General features: G+C 45.6%; 1 protein-coding gene across 4 annotated transcripts in view; it reads right to left on the bottom strand.

Moving 5' to 3' along the window:
- Positions 1 to 22,920, bottom strand: part of USP45 (ubiquitin specific peptidase 45) — a 1,582,349-nt gene that overhangs the window by 364,069 nt on the left and 1,195,360 nt on the right. The window lies entirely within an intron of this gene.

Raw genomic sequence — 22,920 nt, 5'->3', positions numbered from 1 at the left:
TGGTGTGAGGGTGTGACAATAAAGTGCTTTCAGTTAGTTAATAACATCTTTAGTATGTGCACAGGACCTTTCAGGTCCTGGCTACAACCAGATTTTGCTGTCTGTTTGCCAGACCTACTGTTTCCAATAAATTAAATATACTTCGAGCATGGTTTTGGTAAGCCCCTAGCTGATGATTGGATGGCTTCATTGTCTGTCTTACTTCCTGGACCGATTCAATGGCTTTCCTCACTATTCTGTGTTTACTCCACTCAGAAGCACTGTCATGGTTCCTTGCGCCCCTCACCAGCGAACCAGAAGCAGGGCACTCCTCAGTCGACACGGGACTCCTCCCCCTGGGTGGTCCCGGCAGGTTGCAGTCTAGTCTTTCGGCGGCACGTAGTGGACGCCGCTGGCCGGCCGTCACTTCCGGTTGCCTGAGCATATCACTACGGAGGACGGTAGGCTCGGCGCTTCGGATTCTTTCCCTGAGCTTCGCAGGCACGCAGGAGCGTAGCGAAGGCTCTTCCAGCAACCGGACAGTCGGTCCGGACCGCGCAAGGGCGCCCAAAGATCCCGCCTTTCCGTCATATTTGGCACGGAGCCATCCTATTGCACTATTACCTTCCCAGAGCGCAGTGGCGCTTTTCCTTTGTTGTAAAGACGACTCGTGCGACGGCACGGAGTCACCACACCTGCCTTGTTTACCGCAGAGCGCAGTGGCGCTTCTCCTTTGTTGAGACGACTCGTGCGACGGCACGGAGTCGCCATCTCTGCCTATTTACCCCAGAGCGCAGTTGCGCTTTTACCTTTGTTGAGACGACTCGTGCGACAGCACGAAGTCGCCAGAACTGCCTACTTGTCCCCCAGAGCGCAGTGGCGCCTTCCCTTGCTTACTTTCACACCCGACTTGTGCGACGGCACGAAGTCGCCACACCTGTATTTCCTCCCTCTAGCGCAGTGGCGCTTTCCTGGTACTTGATCCTTCCTAAGAGCGCAGGAGCGCTCGGACCCTGGCATACCTTCGGGGTCTTTTTCCTTTGGTGACCTTCACTCTCCGCCAGGACCTCGTTTGATACCAACACCTGAACTTCATCAGTGCAAGAACACCGCGCTCACAGGTAACCAGATGAGAGTACTGCTCCACTTAGTACTGTGTTCCCCCCAAAAGCTCGGAGGGTGTGCATGTTCTCGCTCTAACCCTGTACTGTAGTCACCCCTGTTTCCTCTCTTGCCTTAGGGATCGTGGACTTCTACACAGCCTAAGGAGCCACGAAGGGTATCCCCGTCACGCCATCCACAGTCCCACTTGCACCACCCTTCCTGGCAATCTCCCCCGGTTCCCTCCTGAAACTGGCTAGTGTATTCAGTCCTTCCAGTAACAGAAGGGTTCAGGTAGGGGTTGCTCCTGTCGTCCCTGTGGGATTCCTCCACAAATACGAGGTGAGAATTGTGGGGGTCTGACAAGCAGTTAGGCCTCACATTGTTCTGACTGGATGAAGTATCCTTCCACTGCTGACGTAAGACCTTACTTTTCAGTTTGTTGAAGGAACTATTTTCTGTCCCTCTCTCCCTTACTCTTCTTTTTTTCCATGCCCCTAACTTAACCTGGACCTTCCCACCTAGCGTCCTCTTACCCACCCACCATATAAAGCAGATTTTGCCACTGCTGCTCTGTCAGTAGGTGGGCATCTTAAAATGGTTTTGCGACCATTCCGAGAGGGCTGAATGCATGTGCGCCTCACGCACAGCAGGCATCTACAAATGAGACTGTTCCATTCTAACATATTCTCCTAGATCCCCACTGCAGATGCATGTGCATCCGCAATGATCATCTATGAATGCATTTTATTTTAATAATCTCATTCAAAGATGGCTGCAGCAAACGCACGTGCATCCAAGGTCAGCATCTTGGAACAGCATTTCTTAAACTAAAAAAAATGCATTCAAAGGTGGTCACCACGGAGGCATGTACATCCATGGTGTCTGTCTTCTCATTTGTTATGTAATATTTAAAAAATGCTGCTCTAAGATGACCACTGCAGGTGCAAGAAGACATGGTTTCGAACCAATACCTATTGACTTTGCCTATGCTTTTTGTTAAATGGTACCACAATTTATTTTAGTATTGTTGTATTGCCCAAATGAATAAAGGGCATGTGCTTGCTCATTCTTGGTTTACTACAGAGCCTGTACGCAACAATGCTGGGTTAATCAATCATCAATGTGCAGAACAGACACAATATAACACAGATCTATTTCGACTGGTTGTTTATGGCTCATATTATAGTGTTTCTCTCCTATAGCCTCTAAAATGTTTATGCTTAGTTTGCAATATAGCTGATATTGCCCAATCTGCTAACTAATGGACCCAGTTCACCCCAAATCCACCCTCTCATCTAAGACTTGAAGTCTTCTGGAGATTTATCACAGAAGTAAAAATCTGTACCATGCCTCCAACCAGTATGACAACGGTCTCTCTCCACCAACAAGGCTTACACAACATACACCCCAACACAAATGAAGGTTTGTTTGAAGGATCAACATTCTTACTGCTTGACCTTCATGATGAACTCAATGGATGGCTTCATGTCAAGTAGAATGACTAATCTACCTCTAAATTTCTAAAGTGTGTTAAGCATTTGTGAACACATACAGTAATACTGTGAAAACACTACAGATGGACACCACACAGGTTTTATAAAAATAAGTATTCTTTATATAGACTTAACACAAACCACAAACAAAACACACAAGACTAAACAAGACCACAAACGACAAAAATACACAATACTGTACTCAAATTTGACTTAAAGATGGTAAAATTAACTTACTTTAAGTTGATGGTAAATGCGATACAGTTCTCACAAAAGTATCTGGATGCGTAACGCAAAATAAAAAAAGGCTCGCAGCGTTGGAGATGCGTCGGTTCCTTGCTTCATGGGAGACGATACGTCGCGCCTCAATGCTTGTGCAGAGTAGGGAATGCGTCTTGATCCTTAACGGAGAGGAGGTGATGCGTAGATTCTCGTGCTGCAGTCCGGTTGCGATGCGGCAAGATGGCGCCTCGATGCGATGCGACAATCCGGTGCGATGCGATAAGATGGCGCCCTTGATGCGACAATATGAAGACGATGCGTACACACCCTGGCAGCCTTGCGGCGACTCTGTACTTTGGAGCCGCGACAGGCCCGGCGACACGCTTCTCCGGTGATGCGACGGTGACCCTCACGGTGGCGACACGCTTCTCCGGTGATGCGACAGCAGGCAGCTGCGACGAAGACACGCTTCTGGGGATATGTGGCGGCGGCACGCTTCTCCGGCGATGCGACGGCTACAGCTGAGGCAGCAACATGCTTCTTCTCGTTGCGTCGCGCTTCCAGCTCCCAGCGACATGCAGGCTTCTGCAGATAGAACTCCCAGCAAGGAAATTCAGAGGGGAGCTGGAGGTGAAATCTGTTGTCCCTGAGACTTCAGCAGGAGGCAAGCACAAGTTCAAACCCTTGGAGAAATATTCTGCAAGATGATGAAGTACACACAAAAGTTCCTTCTCCTCTCCTTGGTACTGAAGACACCACTGTAGGCCAACCCAGCAACACAGCACACTGGCAGGGGGGGCAGTCCACTCCTACAGCTTCCTTTGGTTCTTCTCCTTGGCAGAGGTTTCTTCTTGTTGTTCCAGAAGTGATCTAAAGTCTTGGGGTCTGGGTCCCCATATTTATACTACGTTTCTCTTTGTTCTCTTAAGGCAGAGAGGCCTTTGCCTAGTCCAAACCAGTTCTGGTCAGTCCTGGAGCACTTTGTTGACAAGACTCCTTTTTTCCTTTCAGAGTGCAGGGCAAAGACATCAGACGCACCACAAGAGGTGGAGCCAGCATTGTGGAGGGAAGGCACAGACCTATTCAGGTCCCAGGTGCAACTCCTCCCACCCATCTACATGCAGATCTCTCTATTCAGCCCTGTGCTGACTCACCCTCACTTCTGGAATCCCCCAGCCCCTGTCACTCACAGAACCAGACACACAATCGACAACCTAACAGAGGCAGGCTTGGACAGTTAAGCAAGAAAATACCTACTTTCCGAAAGTGATATTTTCAAACACAAAATGTTAAAACCAACTTCACTAAAAGATGTATTTTATCATTCGGAGTTCAGGCATACTAAACTCGAATTTCTACCTAGTTCCTTGAGTCAGTTAGGATTATAAGATGTAAAAATCAAACTGCCCATTCTGGCCTATGGGGAACATGTAGCCTTGCAATAGTGAAAAACGAAAATGGCTGTAATTCACTATTAGGACATGCCACACACACCAGGGCATGTCCTACCTTATACTTACAATGCACCCTGCCCTTGGGCCTACCATACGGGTGTCTGATATGAAGAAAAGGGAAGGTTTAGGGACTGGCAAGTGGGTGCACTTGGTCAGTCAACATGGCAGTCAGAGACAGCACACAGGCTCTGCAGTGGCAGGTCTGAGACACATTTTACAAGCTGCTTCTGTGGGTTGCACAACCAGTGCTGCACGCCCACCAGAAGCATTTAATTTACAAGCCCTGGGCACCCCTGGTGCACTGTACTAGGGTCTGACAAGTAAATCAAATAACCCAATTATGGAGTCACTAATCAATATATCAATTTACCATAGGGAGCACTTGCACTGTGGCACTGAATACCAGTGACACAGTGCCCAAAGCATTCTAAACCAGCAAAAACAGGTCAGAGAAAAAACAGGAGGAAGGCAAAAAGTTCAGGGATGACCCTGCAAAAAGGGCCAAGTCCAACAGTATGTATGCATTAGAAAAACCCAAACATCTTTTAAGTGTGATTATGTAAGATAATATGGTAACCAGGTAGGAAGCAAAGTGAATAAGGGCGCACTGCAATCTTATTTAGGGGGAGTAAACAGCAAATGTAATATATAGGAGGTGCTCCAAGGAAAAGAGGGTCGGTTACCATCAACAACCCTAATATGCCCTCCGACTGAAGAGCAAGAAGTATCAATATACAGATCCGAGCACTCAGGTGTTTATGAAAATAGTCATAAATACAGTAATCTCGAAGTAATAGTCCACTTTAATCCAAGTTTTCAGTTCAGGCCCAAGAGGTATAATCCAAATCTTCACACTAGGCTTGTGGTGAATATCACTGCCAGTTCGTATTCCAAAGGAAAAACAATCCAAAACTATTTTCCAAATGAAAGGCAGGTAATACAACCAGCTGGAAGCTAATCAGCCAACACATGCTTCGTCGATGGGTCAGTAACACCTCAACTTCTTCAGGGCTGCGGACATTAGGTACAACATCAGAAAGATATATATATTCATGGTGCATGAAGATATCACTCTTCATCACCAACCCTTAGTATCCACATGAAAAAAGAGAAAAGGAGGAGTAGGATTCACTCCTAAGTGTATACACTTAATATTAAAAATATGTTGTATACAATTAGAACCAGACAGAACAGTTTTAAAATAAAACCCAAAACTAGCTGTACATGGGGAAAACGTAGACAAGCTACTCTGAGTGCCCTAAACACTGGAGCCACTCTGATTTAGATGAAAGATAAAGCCATACACCACAATGCACATAGGAACCTCAGACTGCAAGTGCTGGGACCCACACCACCGAAGGACAGTGTGGTAGAAATGTCAAACAGTCATAATAACCTGGTACATCGGTGTATGGGTATTCATCCATATAATCAGTATCAGGAATGTTTAGCACAATAGTGCAAGAATACAGTAGAGGTCAAAGATAGCCAGAGTCCAGGATCAAAAAACAAATAAACAATCAAGACACAAGGAGAAGAACGTATAAAATGCCATAAAAGAGGGGGGCAAATGGCAAGAAAAACTAAAAACGAGTAATCTGTTATTGATCCTCAAATAAAGATCAAAGAGACATTAGTCTTAATTGATATTGAATAGCAGATCTATATTTATCTATATTGAGCAATAAGGAGAAACTTATTATACCATGTCATACCATCTCAAATATTACAGCTGTTAAGCTAAATCCGCCTGCACAAGGCTACAATTGTAAAAACATCCGATCTCTATAAGATAGCTTAAAACCATCTCAAGTCAATAAACAAATGAAGAGACATCGTATATAACAATGCTTAGACATCTAAATAAGGTAAGGAATGGTCAAATAAATGCAAATTATACGAATGGAGCTGTTATATCAGCATGACATCACTCACAGTTATCTGGAGGGATCTTTTAAGTGTGATCCTTCCCCCATTCAGAAAGTTTTGTTAAAAAATATAATATTAATTTGTTTGAACAGTCTCAATTCTGTAGTGATGTTTCAAAGCATGTCCAAAAGCAGAAGGAACACTTTAACTTGGTCTCAGTTGAAGACACTATCAGAGCTAAAATATTTTTTAAAAAAGTGTCACCACAAAAGGACCTCTGCCGTACTAAAATAGTAAAAATGGGAGATTCCTTATTGCTCCTTACATCACTGGGTTCAGAAGTTAGTTTCTTCCCCCTGTTGAAGCAATTACATCTGCATTAAAACAATTGCAAGTGATCTTCATATAAATATTATTCATATACATATTTGAGGTCTCCCAATAATCAAGTCAACATCATCTTTCAATTAATGTTTTCAGTGAGAGTTGCACAGCCACTGGGATGCAGAGATTACTTAGCAGATGTTTCTGTGATGATTCCTATGATTGGACAAGAAAGTTTGAAGCTAAAGCTTCACACAGAGAATTTGGAAAATAGAAATCGTCATAACAACCTATCCCTGTATAGTGTGCCAGAGTACAGTGGGTCCCAATCGTCTTGATTTTTTAAAGAAATTAATTTGTGAGCTACCAAACATCTACATTTCTTCTCCCAACAATCTACAACATGCACATCATATGGGTAAACAACCCTGACTCACTCTTCAAATCCTTCAGTAATTTGTATGCTGTTGCTCAGAAATTACTGATCATCTTCATGTTCTGAAAGGAACTAAGTATAATAAGAAACTTGTTTGGTCGGGTCATAACTTGTTTATTTCCCAGGACATTCCTAAAGCAAACAATGCCAGACAAAAGGAATTGCTTGCCATGAGACCACTGCTGAGACAGATGCACATAAGAAATGGGATTCCTCACCCTTGCCTATGTAGACTTACTTATGAAGGAACTAGCAAGTCTTTTGATGATGCTGTTAAAGTAAAGGCCTTTCTTTAGAATATCTCTCATCCTGGAGATTCAACTATAGGAGACACTTCTAGTTCTCTCTGTTATTCTTAAATGGCTTTAGTGTTATGTGGTTTTCCTTGTTTTGTGGTTCTGCTGCTAGTCTTGTAAAGCTGTTGACATGACACATGCACTTTTTTGTATCTATTCTTTTCAGATCTGGGTTCTTTCCCTTGATCTGCTCTTTTTTTATCTGTTTGTATGTTTTCCTTTGTCTTTTTTCTTCTTTTCCTTATTTCCATTTTTTGAGAGGTTCATTAATGTGTGATACTCTTTGTTTTCTAATGTAGCTCCTTTGAACATCATAGTGATTGTTGTTGCTATGTCTTTTCCCTATTGTTTACAGAATGTCAGCCTTGTTACAGTATCTATCTACCTCTGTGATAAATATGTCTAATTTTGTCATGGAATGTTTGTGAACTTGGAAACCCAAATAAAAGTTAAAAGGTACTTCCTCATCACTCTAGACACACAAAGAAAATTGCCTTTTTGCAAGAAACACACTGTAATGACTCTGAGTACCTGAAAATGAAAAGACAATGGGTTGGTCATGTTTTTTTACTCTCTGGCAATTGATTGTAGAAATGGGTTTGCCATCCTTGAGAATAAGCATATGACTTTATTTAGTGTTTATGGCTCTGTCAAATCCAATCATTATATTAAAATCCAACTCACAAATAGTCCTAATTCTAATGTAATTCTTACTAGTGATTTTAGTCAGTTATTGGATCCCTTTACTGACAAAAAATCTAAGTATACGTTTAAATACTGATAAATCTCATAAGGCATTCAAGTCTACTATGTTTTCTATTCCACTGTTTGATTTTTGAAAAACGTGCAATCCTGCCAAATTACAAAGCATTTTTTTCTCTAATGTACATAATACACTCTCCAGGATTCATAATATTTTTAGATACTAAATCATTACTACCGATTTTACACTTTGCTGAGATTGGCTCAATTTTCTTTTTGATATGCTCTGCCTTTGTCCTCTTTAGATATCCCCACTTGACACAGAAGCTGGCAGTTGGAGATTAAATAATTGCATTTTGTCTGATAATAATTTAATCTCTGAAGCCATGCTTTTATTAAAGATGTTTTTGAATTCAATAATTCCTCTGATACATCCACTGTTACCATTTGGGATGCTTTTATAGCTTCCTTTAGAGCTTTTACTATTTCCGTCTCAGCTAAGAAGAACAATAATTTAAACAGTCAATATAAGCCCCTTTCACACAAAAAAACAAAAAAATCAGCACAGATGTATATAGCTATTTTACTTCAGACTCCTCTTTGAGGCCCCACGATTTAATGAAACTAAATTGGAATCAAAATTGGCCTAACTAACATGAAGAATAGTTTAAATTCTAGAAAGATATGGAGGTGAGGATTATGCTTAACTGTCTCTATTTTCATCTCCAGCAGCCTTAGCAACATTTACTTTAACAAATTACATTTCCCATCAGCACGAGGGAAAGGAAACAACAACATTATTACTATGCAATCACAGTCTACTTCAAATGCCTCGTACTCATCCGTCACTTCCTTGTCCCCCTATTTCTTTGTGCAATTAAAGTAACTCGATATGCCCATTCAGACCTGTTTGGCAGTCTTCTGGCAGAAACGAAACAGAGGAGCACAACCAACTTACTCAAGAGCTTCTTTCTGGGCAGAAATGTATTGCTTCGCCAGGATAGGAACACGCTCAGGACTTTATTAACATCCCAAAGGGTTGAATAACTGGGTTCCAGCGGGAGGAAACAGCATATTTCCCTCAATAGCTCCATAATCAAGGGGTGCTCCCCAACAGGGGAGCCATCTGGAGATATAGGGAAGCTAAAGATATATACCGACCTGTTTTCCATCCCCATTGATACTAGCAATCATAAGAAGCTCAGTATGTGTACAATATCGGACACCAAGTGATCCAGGTCCCTCTGCAGACACCAACCCCCCCATCATCATTTTGCCCAAGCCGATCTGTATCGCTTGACTGTGCCATCTGCCAACCCTTTCGCAATGAGAATTCGGCCTGCTCCAATAGTCCAGGGATTTTTCAAAGTTCCCTGTGATCCTCCATAGAGTCCATACCATGAAGTGCAAAATACATTCTTCTACCAGAAGGCAAGGGTCGCCCTTCACATCAAGCAGAATGTCTGGAAGCAGGGGAAGACAGATTGGAGATTCCCACAAAATTTCCATCAGAACTGGATACCAGACTTGCAATCTCCATGTTGGGGGTCACCAGAACCATGTCTGCCTGTTGTCTTCTCACTTGGGCTGCAAGTCTCATTATCATTGAGAATGGTGGGAACACGTAATCTGTCTACCGGCTCCAATCTTGCAGGTATGCATCAGTCGCCAACGCTCCCGGTTCTGACTTACAACTGAAATAACTTCAAAGCTTACATGCAAGTTGTGATCCAAAAAGGTCCACGGAGAAGGGGTCCCATCTGCTCGAGATTTCCTTGAATACTTTGAATATCAGTTTACAAAGGTTGGTGTCTTGAAAATTTCTAGAATGCCTGCCCATCACTTTGATCGATTTGCCTCGAAGATATTCCGCCATCAATGAGTTCTTGTTTTCGAGGCAGAAATTACAGAAGTTCTAGGCTAGCTGTGCCAGGGAAACAAACTTCATTCTCCGCAGGTTTGTTTTGTTTTGATTTAAAGATTTATAAAGCCCTACAATTACCCGAAGGCAACAAGGCGCTGCAGCCGACCGTCCAGAGAGCCATGCTCATCCCATAAGTATTCAGGAAGAGTTTTCTATAGTGTATACAGCCATGTCTTAAGTGCTTTCCTAAAAGGCACCAACGGAGGGATGGCCCTCAGGCTTTGAGGGAGCGAGTTCCAAAGTCTGTTTGCCGCAATTTAGAATGCTCTGTCACCCCATTTCTTCCTTTTGGTTCTAGGCACTATGAGCCGATCTTGAGGCACTGATCACATGTTTCTCACTGGACAATGCCAGCGAAACATATTTTTAATTCTTGATGGACTGAGGAGGACAAGGGCCTTATGCACTATGCAGAGTGATTTAAACATAATGCGCTATCTGATAGGGAGCCAAGTAAGGCCTCTAGTCCCCTGGCGGCTGACTGGCACCTGGGAATATCAAAATTGAATCCGCAAGCACATTTTGTACCACTTAGAGTCTGTGCTGGGTGCTTGTGTTGAAGTCTAGATATAGCGTGTTGCAGTAATTCAGTTTGGACATAACTAGGGTTCAGGCAACCTGCGTACCTGCTGACTGCGGAATAAGTGGTAAGATTTCCCTGAGAATCCTTATGAGCCAGATGCAGGTTGCCACTGTGCGATCAGCCTGGGCATTAAGATCGATTTCCATGTCTAGGAGGACTCCAAGATTTTTAGCCTTCTTCCCTGGGATGGGGCAGGTACCGAGAATGTCAGGCCACCAGCTGCTATTTCAGCTCAATGGTCCTGTGCCAAAAAGCAGCACCTCAGTTTTTTCCCCGTTAACAGACAGTTTTGACCCATCCAGTCTGCCACTGCCGACATGCATAGTGAGGAGTTTTCTGCTATGGAGCATGAATTCTTGGCGATTGACACAATGACCTGTGTATCGTCGGCATACGACAATACCTTCAACCCAGATGCCTGTATTATGGCAGCAAGGGGGAAACAAAGATTAAAGAGCATGGGGCAAAACGAGGAACCCTGCAGCACTCCATATGGCAGACAGAAAAACTCTGAGTAGAATTGCTGTAGCATCACCCTCTGTGAACGATCCATAAGGAAGGAGGACAGAAGGGCCAGGGCTTGATCAGTGACACCCAGGTCTCGGAGACGTTCCATCAACACCAGAGGTGAGATGGTATCAAACGCTGCTGATAGGTCACGGAGTATCAGTGCCATGCCCTGTCCTTCATTCACTAGGCACCTAATGCAGTCTGTGGCTGAAATCAGCGCAGTTTCCGTTCCATGATGTTTCCTGAAACCGAATTGAGAGTTGTCCAGCCAGCCCTGCTGTTCTGCAAATCCCACCAGGTGGATATTAAGATATTTCTCTAGAATCTTTGCTGGACATAGAAGCAGTGACATAGGACAACAGTTTTTACAGTCCATACTATCCAGGTTAGTTTTCTTTAGGAGGGCCCTAATAATTGCCTCCTTTCATCTCCGGGGGTAAGATCTGGAGATAATCACTTGGTTCATTAAATTGGAAAGAGGTTAGGCTATGGAATTAGCTGCCAGGTGAAGAACTGCAGGTGGACAGGCTTCAAGGGGTGACCCTGATGTTGTGTTAAGAAGGAATTGTCCCAGCATCTTAGGGGTAAGAGATGGGAAAACAGAGTGTAGTTTGGGCTCTTGATCTGTTTGCTCGGAAGTCTTCCAAGATGCCAACTGAGGCCTTCTGGTTGGGGTTGGAAGCTACTTCAAATACTTTATGGAAGAAATTACAATCTTAGAATGTAAGAAATCTGCTAACTGGTTGCAGAATAGTTGTGAGCCCTCAGGCTCTCCAGTACCCAGAGCGGTGGAGATCTGTTGAACTACCCTAAAGAGTTCTCTGGCAGATGGGGCATTTTCAATTTTTTGAGTGCAATATTTGGATTTTTCCTCAGTCAGAGCTAGTTTATATTCCTTGATTTGGTTTCTGTAAGTGATTTTTTCTTGTTCTTCCTAGTTTGTCCTCCATATACGCTCTTGTCAGCGACATGCCTGCTTGAGCATCCCGAGTCTGTCATTATACCAAGGGGCTGATGGAGAGAATCTTTTTTGCGTGACTATCCCAAGGGGGACTATCTTGTTGGCTGCCATCTCCAGCCAATCTGCAAATGCCTCTGCCCTTTTATCTATGGTCCTCCGAGATCTCAATGGGTATGCTGTCTAAGGTGTTGGACAGGGCTTCAGCAGACATCCACTTCCGGCTACTTAACCTGGTTGCGCTTCGGAGGGCTTGCTGCTGACTGAGGATGAAGATGCAAAGGAAAAAGCAACTGCCCAAGGATCGGACCAGCTAAGCGGGGGTGACTGATTGATGAGACAGCCTAGTATCGTTAGCAAAAATACCGTCTAGTGTGTGACCTGCCTTATGAGTAGGGGCAGATACTAGCTGCATGATTACCATACTTAAAAGGACTTACATAAGATGGTGGTTGGTCTCTTCAAGAATGGAAATTAAAATCGCCCATGATGGTCAAACATTTGTTAGTTAAAAAAGGTTCAATTGGGTATTTTAGCTCATTTAAAAATGGGGGTCTGGGTCCTGGGGGGTCTGTATATCAGCAAGCCTCCCAATGCGCAAGTAGCTGATAGAATACGTTTAAAATATAAGGCTTCATGTGTTTTATAGATCAAATACAGATTCCATCAAACATTTAAAATGTGATTTGAACACAATAGCCAGTCCCACACTGGCCGAGAGGCCCTGTCCACCCTCATAATTGAGTAATTCGTCTGAATGGCATCAACTAAATCAGGACCAGAAGCTTTGTTGGCCCAGGTTTCAGTAATAAAGACCCAGTGAGGATCCCATGATGCCAAGAAAACAACAAACTGCAATTTATGCTTTATGAGTGAACGTGAGTTTATGAGGAAACCATTAAGTTTCTCCTCTGAAATATGGGCAGTATGCCTTATGGTTCTATCAGGTATTGGGATCACTTGAAACTTGCCCTCCTATTTGTTAGATACCCAGTCTATGTCTTGAGGATAGTTCATATGAAAGCCAAATGAGGAGCAGTCACATTGCTGCTGCTCATAGAGTTCCAGGAGTTCAAGAAAAGAAAATGCAGTACAGGAGGGGACCTCACGCCTACCTCAAAGCTTCAATGGCAATTTTCTAGGATATCTGAAGAACCAGGGACTCGGGCGCCAGGCCCAGTCCAGACGGGTGCAGATGGGCTTACCTTTGGCGAGCCAGTGGCGTGCCCTCTATGTTTGTCCATGTAAACATGGCCCTTATATCGTAGTGTTAAGTTAAAACACTAGAATGCTACCTGCCAGTCTGCTCCCCAGAAGTGCTCCTCTGCCTACTTCCCTCCGCAACAATCGTGCCGTACGGCTCATGGTGTACCAGGGAAGCAGGAAATGCTCAGAATGAGGCAAGGAGATTCCAACAACTGGGATGTTTAAAATGATGAAGTTTAACACCAGTATATATTACAAGTACAAAATGTGAAACGCGGGTGTACCGGACGTCACTAACTACAGGCCCGTTGCATACATATGGCCCTCATATCGTAGCGTCTAGTTGAAAAACTAGAACGCCACCTGCCGGTCTTCTCTCCTCCCCAGATGTGCTCCGCTGCCTGCTTCCCTCCACAACAAACGTGCCGTATGGCTCGTGGTGGACCATGGAAGCAGGAAATTCCCACAATGAGGTAAGGAGATTCCAACTACTGAGATGTTTAAAATGCAGAAGTTTAACCTCAGTAAAAAGTACTGCTAAATGTGAACAGCGGGTGTACCGGACAGCACTGACTACAGGTGATTGATGTACTAAACTGCTGAGGCACTGTCTATCTACAGCAGGACACAGTATTGAGCTTGATCCTTGGTCCAGCTTTGAACTCCAAATGAGCCCACCAGTAGCTTTGGTTGATGTATAGCTGAAGTTCTTGTACTGACCATTTTCTGCCTGTGAAAGTATCTTCACACCTAGCACCCCAGCCGCTTCTGCTGGCGTTCGAATAGTTGAGGAGCTCTGGTTGGACCCGAAAACTGCCCTCCCATTCCATTCCTCCATGTGGCTAAGCAATCACTGAATCTCTTCTTTTGCATCCGGGAGACTGGGACCAGTTCCAGGTAAGTCAGTCCTTTCGGGAGGTGGAAGACTTTGATCCTCCTAGTGCATAGGGCCTGGGGAAGATGGCTTGGATGGATTGCAAAAGAAGGCCCACCAGGAAAGACATCTGGCACAGAGACATTCAGGACTTGGACAGTACATTGTGCAGTTTGTGCTTTATTTTCACCACTATCCTGTATGTGAAGCTCAATGTGGTTTCCCTGGAGTCTATGACAAAGCATAGGACTGTAATGCTGCACAGTGGTGTAAGAAACAACATTGACTTGTTTATGATGAACCCCAGAACCTCCAGAAAGTCTTTAGATTCCTTGCCAAAATTCTAGGCTTTGGTCCATCATCAAGATATTGTCCTGATAGACTATAACACACATGCCCCTGGATCTGAGGTACTCCGTCACCAGTTTGAGCAGTTTTGTGAAACACTACAGTGCCGTCAAAAGTCCAACTAGGAGTGTTGATCATTCATAGACATGCTGGTTCTAAATGAATTTGGGGAATCAGCAATGCGGAGGAAGATAGGAATGGCAAGGTCGGCATCATTCAAGTTCAATCTTGTCATCAATCTTTTTGTCTCAGTATATATCTTAAATTCCCTCCATCTGGAAATGGTGGAATACCAACTATTTGTTGAACTCATTTATCATTACGACAGGCGATGACCCTAGTCTCTTTTTTTCACCAGTAAGAGGTTGCTCACAAATCCCTGGGGATGGACAGTCATCTCTACAATGAAGATCGGACAGCTCATTGTCTAAAAGCTGGCAATCCTGAGGGGAGAAGACCAGTGGGAGTGGGCAATGCTCTTGAAATGGTGACCCATAGAACTCTATATGGAACCCCATGACAGACTAGATGACTAATGCATCCGAGGGGAGGGCACGCCAGTTGCACGTACACTTTGCTGCCCACTACTGTTAGTTGAGAAGAAGAGTTAAGACTTACATTTAAAGTTCCCTGGAGCGTTGTTTCATCAAATATCCTTATTTCTTTTATAAAGGGATCTCCCACAGGACTCTGAGTCATTCTACACAAATGGCACAGATATAGCATTTCCAAAAAAGATCACCGCCCTTCATCCTGAGAGGATGCAAGGGGATCAATGATTCGGACTCTTTGGCTTCCTCAGCCATATCTAGGATCTTAATTAAGTTTGTCCTGGTAGGGGTACCCTATTTAGGGTACCATATGTACCTGGCATTCATTTTAGGGGTAAGGGAAGCTTTATTCTCCAAAGTGGGGTTGGGCTTTCCACCCTGAGGCAATTCCAGACGTCTCTTTCAAGGAGTTTCCTAAGGCAACCTGCAACATATTTTGCCACCTTTTCAGCAGGCACATACTCTGAAGATCGGGGATGTAGGAAATCCCCGGGTTAAAGCATGTCCTACAGATTTGGGGTGTTCTAAGCACTGTTGCCTGATCATTATTGTGTGCCTTAGGGTAAGGGAAAGGATGCCATGGTCTAGAGAGACCCATGTCCCCATTGGAGTCAGCTTGCGAGTCATCCCCATTAAGAGGGTCTGGGATGTGATGCTCCACTGATATGGGGAAACTACCGCCCCTGATGGCTGGTGACCATATCTCTCAGGGGGAGGAGAGACTGTTGAATTGAGTCAGAAATGCTTTTTTTAATCTATCGAAGGCACTGAGATCCATCCCTGGTGTTTACTTTTCTGTCTTGCCTTAGTTGGTATGCTGCCAGGGACTCCTTGAGGTTCTGAGACCATAGAAGGTCTCATAGGGTCTTTCTACCCAAAGGGGAGGTGCGCAGGGCAACTACGGGCCAGTTGCAGAATCTTCCTCTTAAGAGGTGCCATAGCAACAGTGACTGCTCTATGTATAGAGGCGTCTCCCACTTCTGTACAGCCTTTATACCATGTTAGGAACGAGCCTCTTCCTCCATATTGGAGGTGTCGAATTGCTGCATATTAAACATTTGGGATGCTGGCGACCAGCAGTGTATCTGAGACCAAAGGGCTCAATTTTAGGGGTCATGGCCCCCGGGACACAGTACACCAAATGTGTTTTTACAAGGGTTATTTGTATATCAACTGCCTGGGTTAGTGCCCCTATTGTATTGCCTTGTGCAACATCTGCAGGCTTACAGACCCCCACAGATGTCAGACTCCGGGCTCCAAGGCGGCAAGGCGATTTGCAGAAGAAACTTCTGTTGTCGCACTGTCTTCCAATGTGGGAAACGGTGAGACAGTGTGCACTAACCATCCGGAGCGGAGCACCAATCGTAACATACCACCCAGCCCCGAGTCCCCTGGAGGTCGGAGGACTAAACCGTGGGTGGTGAACGGCAAAGTAAAAGTTACAGGGGCCGTGTAAGGAACACAGTGAGCATTCCCACATGTACCCCGCTTATAAGCGATTGTTACAGAACGAGAATACAATTATTACAAACCACAGTGGCAAAAAAACCATCACATGAGGCAGAAATAGACAAGAATAAAGGAGACTCATCTGTTGGCTGCAGAAACAGCAAAGAAAGACGGAGACCAAGAAGTGACCACCCAGTATGAGGTGTACGCAATCAACTGCCATTGGATAATGTTGTTGTTTATATCCTTTTCCTAGGGCTGCCAGGAAGATTAGTTTGTTATAGTACATGTTTCTAAGGCTGCCAGAGATTAAAGTGCAGAAAGTTAAGCACAATCCTTGCCGCCGGTCCTGACATTTAATTAAGTGAAACTGCTACTATTAATGCCTGTAATATTCTACTAAGGGCATGATTACGATGTCGGACGGACCTGAGTCCGTCCTACATTGTTTGGGAACTGGGACCGACGGACCTCCTGTCGGCGGTCCCAACCCAGCAGTAGATGACTCCTATTCTTTACAATGATAGCATGCATTCCGACCAGAATGCATGCTCTCAGTGTAAAGAGAAGAGGTTGTTATATGGCTCTTAGGGTCATTGTCAACATTGCTAAGTTAGCATGAGCTTTGCTGCCATGATGCTGCTTTTGCGCACATTCCTACATTACTTTATTTTTGCAAGACTCTGTTTATGCCTTTCACATGAGAACTGGCTGCTTTTCACGTTCTCTGCTGAGTTCCTGGAGTTTAGTCTGAACACGATGTGCAAGGTCGATAAACAATGCCCCTTGTTATTCTGTTCTGGTCAGTCCCTAGCACCTAGACATAACATGCTAAACACAGCTGCACTACTGAAGACTCGTGCTTTGATATTACACTTGGAGAGAGCCCTTTCCATGGACAAGAGCTATGCTGTTCCTATGATGTAAACCTTCCATCTAGGCGTTAAGATATGGGGTCTGCTGACAAAACCCAGAGATCTTCCTTTATATAATAAACTTCTTTCAGTCAAGGGGAGGGTGGTTAGGCTTTATAGTCCTTTTTCCACAGTCTTTATATAATGACTTCCCCCTTCGTACTCTATGGAATTGTAACAATGTTAATTGTTTTGAGTGTATGCATTTTGCTGCTGGTAGTGGCTCGTATACTGTACTGTAGAGCATGATAGTTAAAATAAACATTTTGAACCATTAAAGTGAATCTTATTGTGGAAATGTACGAGTGGGTGAGTGAAAGTGTATATCTTGCTACCGCGATTCCTGAGAGAGTCGGGAGTGTTGTGTTCTGGGTTGTCTTATCATTTGTAGCTTCGTGATTTTGGAGGAGAACAAATGAGACACTATAGCTAGTCACTTTGGGGATTTTGGCTACCAAGGTGATAGGTTGATACACCCCTATACAAAGAGGTCCTGTTTTCCTGTGCATAGTGTGCTTCCATCCTTCCATCCCTATTTGCCTCCAGCGTTCGCCTCTGACCCTTGTGCACTCTTGCAAATGGGATATTAGACATTATCCTGATTTGGTGTTCTCTACGACATCGGAACTCTGCTGCACCGAAGCCGCCGCCTAGATTTGTTTGTGGATACTTCCCTGCACGTCGATCCTCCCTGGAATCATCGCTTACCTGGAGCCGTGGTTCAACAACGACACTTTGTATCCGCTCCCTTGTTACGGTCCACCGAGCCAATCCTCAACGCTCGTTGGCAAAATACTTGGATTCATTTCTTCTTCCCCGCTATGCCTACGGGGTTTTGAGATTCCATTCACTCGTCCCCCACATATCGCAGAATCACTACATTACGCCTGCGACGAGAGAAGTCATTGGCAGCAACAGGAATTACCAACCGCTCCCTGAAAACGATCACGGCGTTTCTGGTATGTTACACGCGCTGCGCGCGTGCACCCTGTTTGCTTATTTGACGGCTTCATTGAGACAATCTAAAGAATCAATATAGCCCATACTGTACTCTGCATTTAATTGTACAAATCCACACGAGCCAGGTGGCCACTAACAGAAACTTACGACCGGATGGTGGTGTTTCATTTTTTTTTTTTTTTTTTTTTTTTTTTATTTTCTAAAAAACTTTATTGAACAATCAATACCATCCTTGAATGCGCAACTGTTACATTTGCCGTTTCCCTTACATTCACTGGTCCTACCTGCTGGCCCTGACTTTCTGCAACTCTCCAGCATCTTTCCAGCCTCTGCACAGTCCCCCCCCCCCCTCCCGCCGCCGCGTTTTGGATCTCGCGGCCGCAGTGCGGAGGGAGGGCGAGTGCGGACTCCATTTCCCAGACTCCTCGGGGGCCTTCACCGGACACAGCGTCATCCACCTGGCGCCCGGAGGCGCATTAAAGTCAGCGCTACTCCCGGTGGAGCGGGTGTTGTATTTGCCGTTTCCCTTACATTCACTGGTCCTACCTGCTGGCCCTGACTTTCTGCAACTCTCCAGTATCTTTCCAGCCTCTGCACAGTCCCCCCCCCCCCCCCTCCCGCCGCCGCGTTTTGGATCTCGCGGCCGCAGTGCGGAGGGAGGGCGAGTGCGGACTCCATTTCCCAGACTCCTCGGGGGCCTTCACCGGACACAGCGTCATCCACCTGGCGCCCGGAGGCGCATTAAAGTCAGCGCTACTCCCGGTGGAGCGGGTGTTGTATTTGCCGTTTCCCTTACATTCACTGGTCCTACCTGCTGGCCCTGACTTTCTGCAACTCTCCAGCATCTTTCCAGCCTCTGCACAGTCCCCCCCCCCCCCCCCCCTCCCGCCGCCGCGTTTTGGATCTCGCGGCCGCAGTGCGGAGGGAGGGCGAGTGCGGACTCCATTTCCCAGACTCCTCGGGGGCCTTCACCGGACACAGCGTCATCCACCTGGCGCCCGGAGGCGCATTAAAGTCAGCGCTACTCCCCGCGTCGCGGGACGCCGGGCGAAGCCCGGGCCAAGGGCGGGCCCGTTTAAGCCCGTTAAAGACCGGGTCAGACTGGACTGGGCCCCCCCTCTTACATTTTAGACAGGCGTTTTTGCTCTGCCATCTTTAATATACACACTAAGTACCATACTATCGTTTTTTGCCTAGTTGACTAGCTCTAGTTTGTATAGTGTACATTTTTAGTAGTTGTGATAGGATGCCGAGGGCTTCTAGGAGTAAAACTGCACATGGGGATGTACATACATCTGGCCCAATTGATCAGTACATCACCAGGGCAAATGAAGCCATCAACCAAGGCATATCGCTCTTGGAGCGGAGGGTATCTCAGGATTTGGCCCTAGCAAGGCGTTCCTCTATAGGCCCTTTGGCTTTAGCTAAGACACCCACTAGCCCTAGGGACCTTAGACCTCTTATCGAAATCCAGGCTGAAACTCATGGCGTGCCAAACACGGTGGATCTCTCGGCCTCATTGGCTCTTTCGGACATGCACTCAAGCGAAGCTCTTGAGAAGACGCCCGATCTTTTCATCAGTCCAAGGCAGGAGCTTCCCACTGTTAACCACTCAAGGGGGAAGAGGGAGGGCGCCATTCCAAAACGGAAGAAGCCTAGGGAGGTGGAAAAATGCAATGGTAAACCCAAGAAAAAAATCCCGCCTATTCGGGTGCAAAGCAAAAGCATACCTAAGCAGAGTAACCTACCCAATTCAGCCACTGATATAACTGCTCCGCCCACAAACATAACAACTCTTGGTGACCTTGGTAGTTTGGGCGAGGGTTGCAAAGTCTGCGAGGCCAAAAACTTATTTTTATCTAGATTAGAAGAGCTTATCAAAGACTTTATGCAACCCATTGCACTATCCCTTTCTAACATTGAAAAACAGTTATCCTCATTGAATGTTTCCCCCAGGGTCCAGTTGGGCGTTGGGCTGGCTACTCATGAGGAACCGCAACCAACCCCCACAACTTTGAGAACGGAGCGGCCAGTGGCAAATGCACCCTCTCATGTATTAAATACAAGATCAAAGCCACTGCCAGCTCAATTAAAGAAAGTTGTGGCGCCCCCTAAACCCCTAGGCCCTGCCAAAATCTCGGAAAACACACTACCTAAATCCCCAGGGCCAATACACCCTAACGATAATACCAGGGGGGAGCACGGGCACCACATACATTTACCAGCAGATGCAGATCCATATGTTGTGATCCTGACCGGTGTTCCCGAGTTAAGGCCAAAAACCGAGGAACCAACGTGGGCCCTAAAAAACAAGGTCCAGTATTGGCTCAATACCAACAGACCGCTCCCACCCTCCTGTGGTAGTAGGATCCTAATGGTGCGTAGGGCCCCTTGGGTGGGAAGCGAGAAGAAAACAAGCCAAGGGGACTGCATCATAGTTAATTTTGACAATCCACGTACGGCGGATTACATTTGCCGTCGTGGCATGTGGCCTAAGTACGATGGAATAAAGGTGAGAAGGCTCTCTTCCTTTTATCCTCCCACAAACTATTGGGCCGACATCCCTGATAGGAACATGCCACAAATAAACAACTGGAATTTAAGAAGGGAGCGGAGCGATTGGCCGGATTACGAGGGCAGAGACGCAGCTCTCTCTGTTGGCTGGAGAGGCTTACCACTCACTAACAGATTTAGCTGTTTAGAGGAAGTGGATTGACCATCACTGGGTTCAGTAAATGGCCCTGAGGTCATTGAACTCGATAGCCCTAAATTATCCCAGCCCCTAGATAGTTTTGTCTCTGAAAACAGTATTGATTCCACCAAGACTGGCTCATCCCCAAAATTAATTGCTCAAGAAACTCCGCAGGCCTCTGCTCTAAGCCCATGCTCCACTGTGACCACAGGGCATGGGAGCATACCGCCTAAGCTCTCCACTGAGCTTGTGCCCCCCGTTCTATTCACGCCCTCTATTGTCCACCAAAGTGCCCAAAAAAATGTTGTCCACGATCCTCTTGGTACTCTAAAAATTCTAAGTTGGAATCTTGCTGGTATCCACAGGAAATTATGCCTTCCGGAGTGGAATGCCTTAGTAGAGGCACACTCGATCTGTTTATTCCAAGAGACCTGGAGTTTAGAACCTTCACACCGGGTAGGTTATGTCACCTATTTTGTCCCTGCAGTTCTTGCTAGAAATGGGATAGGCCGTCCCTCTGGAGGCCTACTCATTTGGATAAGTATTGCTCTAAATCTTCGTATAGATGCAAAACAAATTAATTGTCCAGACATCCTAGGAATCTCCCTGAGAGGTCCCCAAAGGGGATTTATTCTTGATATATTTAATGTATATGCCAGAGGTGCTAAGTGTGGCTCTACGTCTCAGACAGTTTCCATTCTTGACATGATATTGAGAGAAAATACAGTCCAAGCCAAAGTTCTGGTCGCGGGCGACTTTAATTGTACCTACGAGCCCCTGATTCAGGATGACGCTTCTGACCCGGCTGAGGATGACGAAAGATGGGGCATCCCGTCTTTGGCCATCCCCCCGGTTAAAAGATGGTCTGCAACTGCGATCCAGTTGAATGCTCTAACGCTGGAGTTCGGCTTGAGAGCTGCCAATGGCCGCACACGCTCAGATCCTATGGGCGCGGCCACTTTTAACAGACCTAATTGCACCTCAAGGATCGACTATATCATGTTAGATCACTTTCTCTGGGGTTTTGTCCAGGATATGGTTGTTTTGTCCACCGTTGAAAGCGACCATAATTCACTTTCCTTGTCCCTTAGGAATCCCTGGCCCAACGATAGGATCAAAACATCTCCTAAGGCAGCTAACAAAATCTTTGTCTCCTCTTGTGGGAGACGTCTGAAGTGGAGTTTGGTCTCCAAGGATGAAACCAAACTCAACACTATACACACATTGCTTATTGCCTCACAAATGGAGTTGGACAACAGTGACCCGGCCTTCTCGACCCCTGGCCGGGTCACTTCCATCTTTGAGGAAACCCTTAGGTCTATTGGGGATGTGTTTTCTAAAGAGGAACATCTGGTCAAGAACAAGGTCACTAGGAACCCTAGGGGGAAACATGACTGGTATACATCTGCCTGTAGACATGCAAAATCACTCTTGATTAAGGCCATCAAAAGCAAAAATCAAGGAGCAATTCAGGGAGCTAGGACATCATATAAGAAAACCCTGGCAAGCGCTAGAAAGGAGTGGGAGCTTGAATACTGGTGCTCCTTAAAAGAGGCCAGCTTGGGGAAAGATTCAAGGCGTTTTTGGGATGCAATTAGAGCTAAAACAAGACCCGACAGCGAACTCATCACATGCAATATCACAAGTCAAGCTTGGGTCGATCATTTTACTAAATTGTATGCTAGCCACACTGGGGACATTCTTGAAGCTTCCCCCATAGCCACCTCTAATGATGATGTGGTGCGGGGGGTGGCGTCAGCAACTCCCGACCTCCCAATAAGAAGCGTAGACTATGAAATCGACACGTTAGGCACAATCACGACACTCAATGACTGGGGGGTAAATTCGGCAGATTCTGCTTTTACGATCAAAGAAGTCGAGTATGCAATTGGCAACATTAGGCCCCAAAAAGCAGCCGGCTTAGACGGTATCCCCGGGGATCTGCTGCGTTTGGATATTCCGAATTGGGGCAAATTTATTTGCTGTTTGATCAATGCCATTAGTAGGGGAGCTCCTATTCCGGAATCGTGGAAAGGGGCGGAGGTCGTCCCTATTTTTAAAAAGGGGGCCAG

The sequence above is a fragment of the Triturus cristatus genome, chromosome 6 (genome assembly GCF_964204655.1).
Source record: "Triturus cristatus chromosome 6, aTriCri1.1, whole genome shotgun sequence".
Classification (NCBI taxonomy): Eukaryota; Metazoa; Chordata; class Amphibia; order Caudata; family Salamandridae; genus Triturus; species Triturus cristatus.
This window is presented reverse-complemented; position numbering and strand designations above follow the sequence as displayed.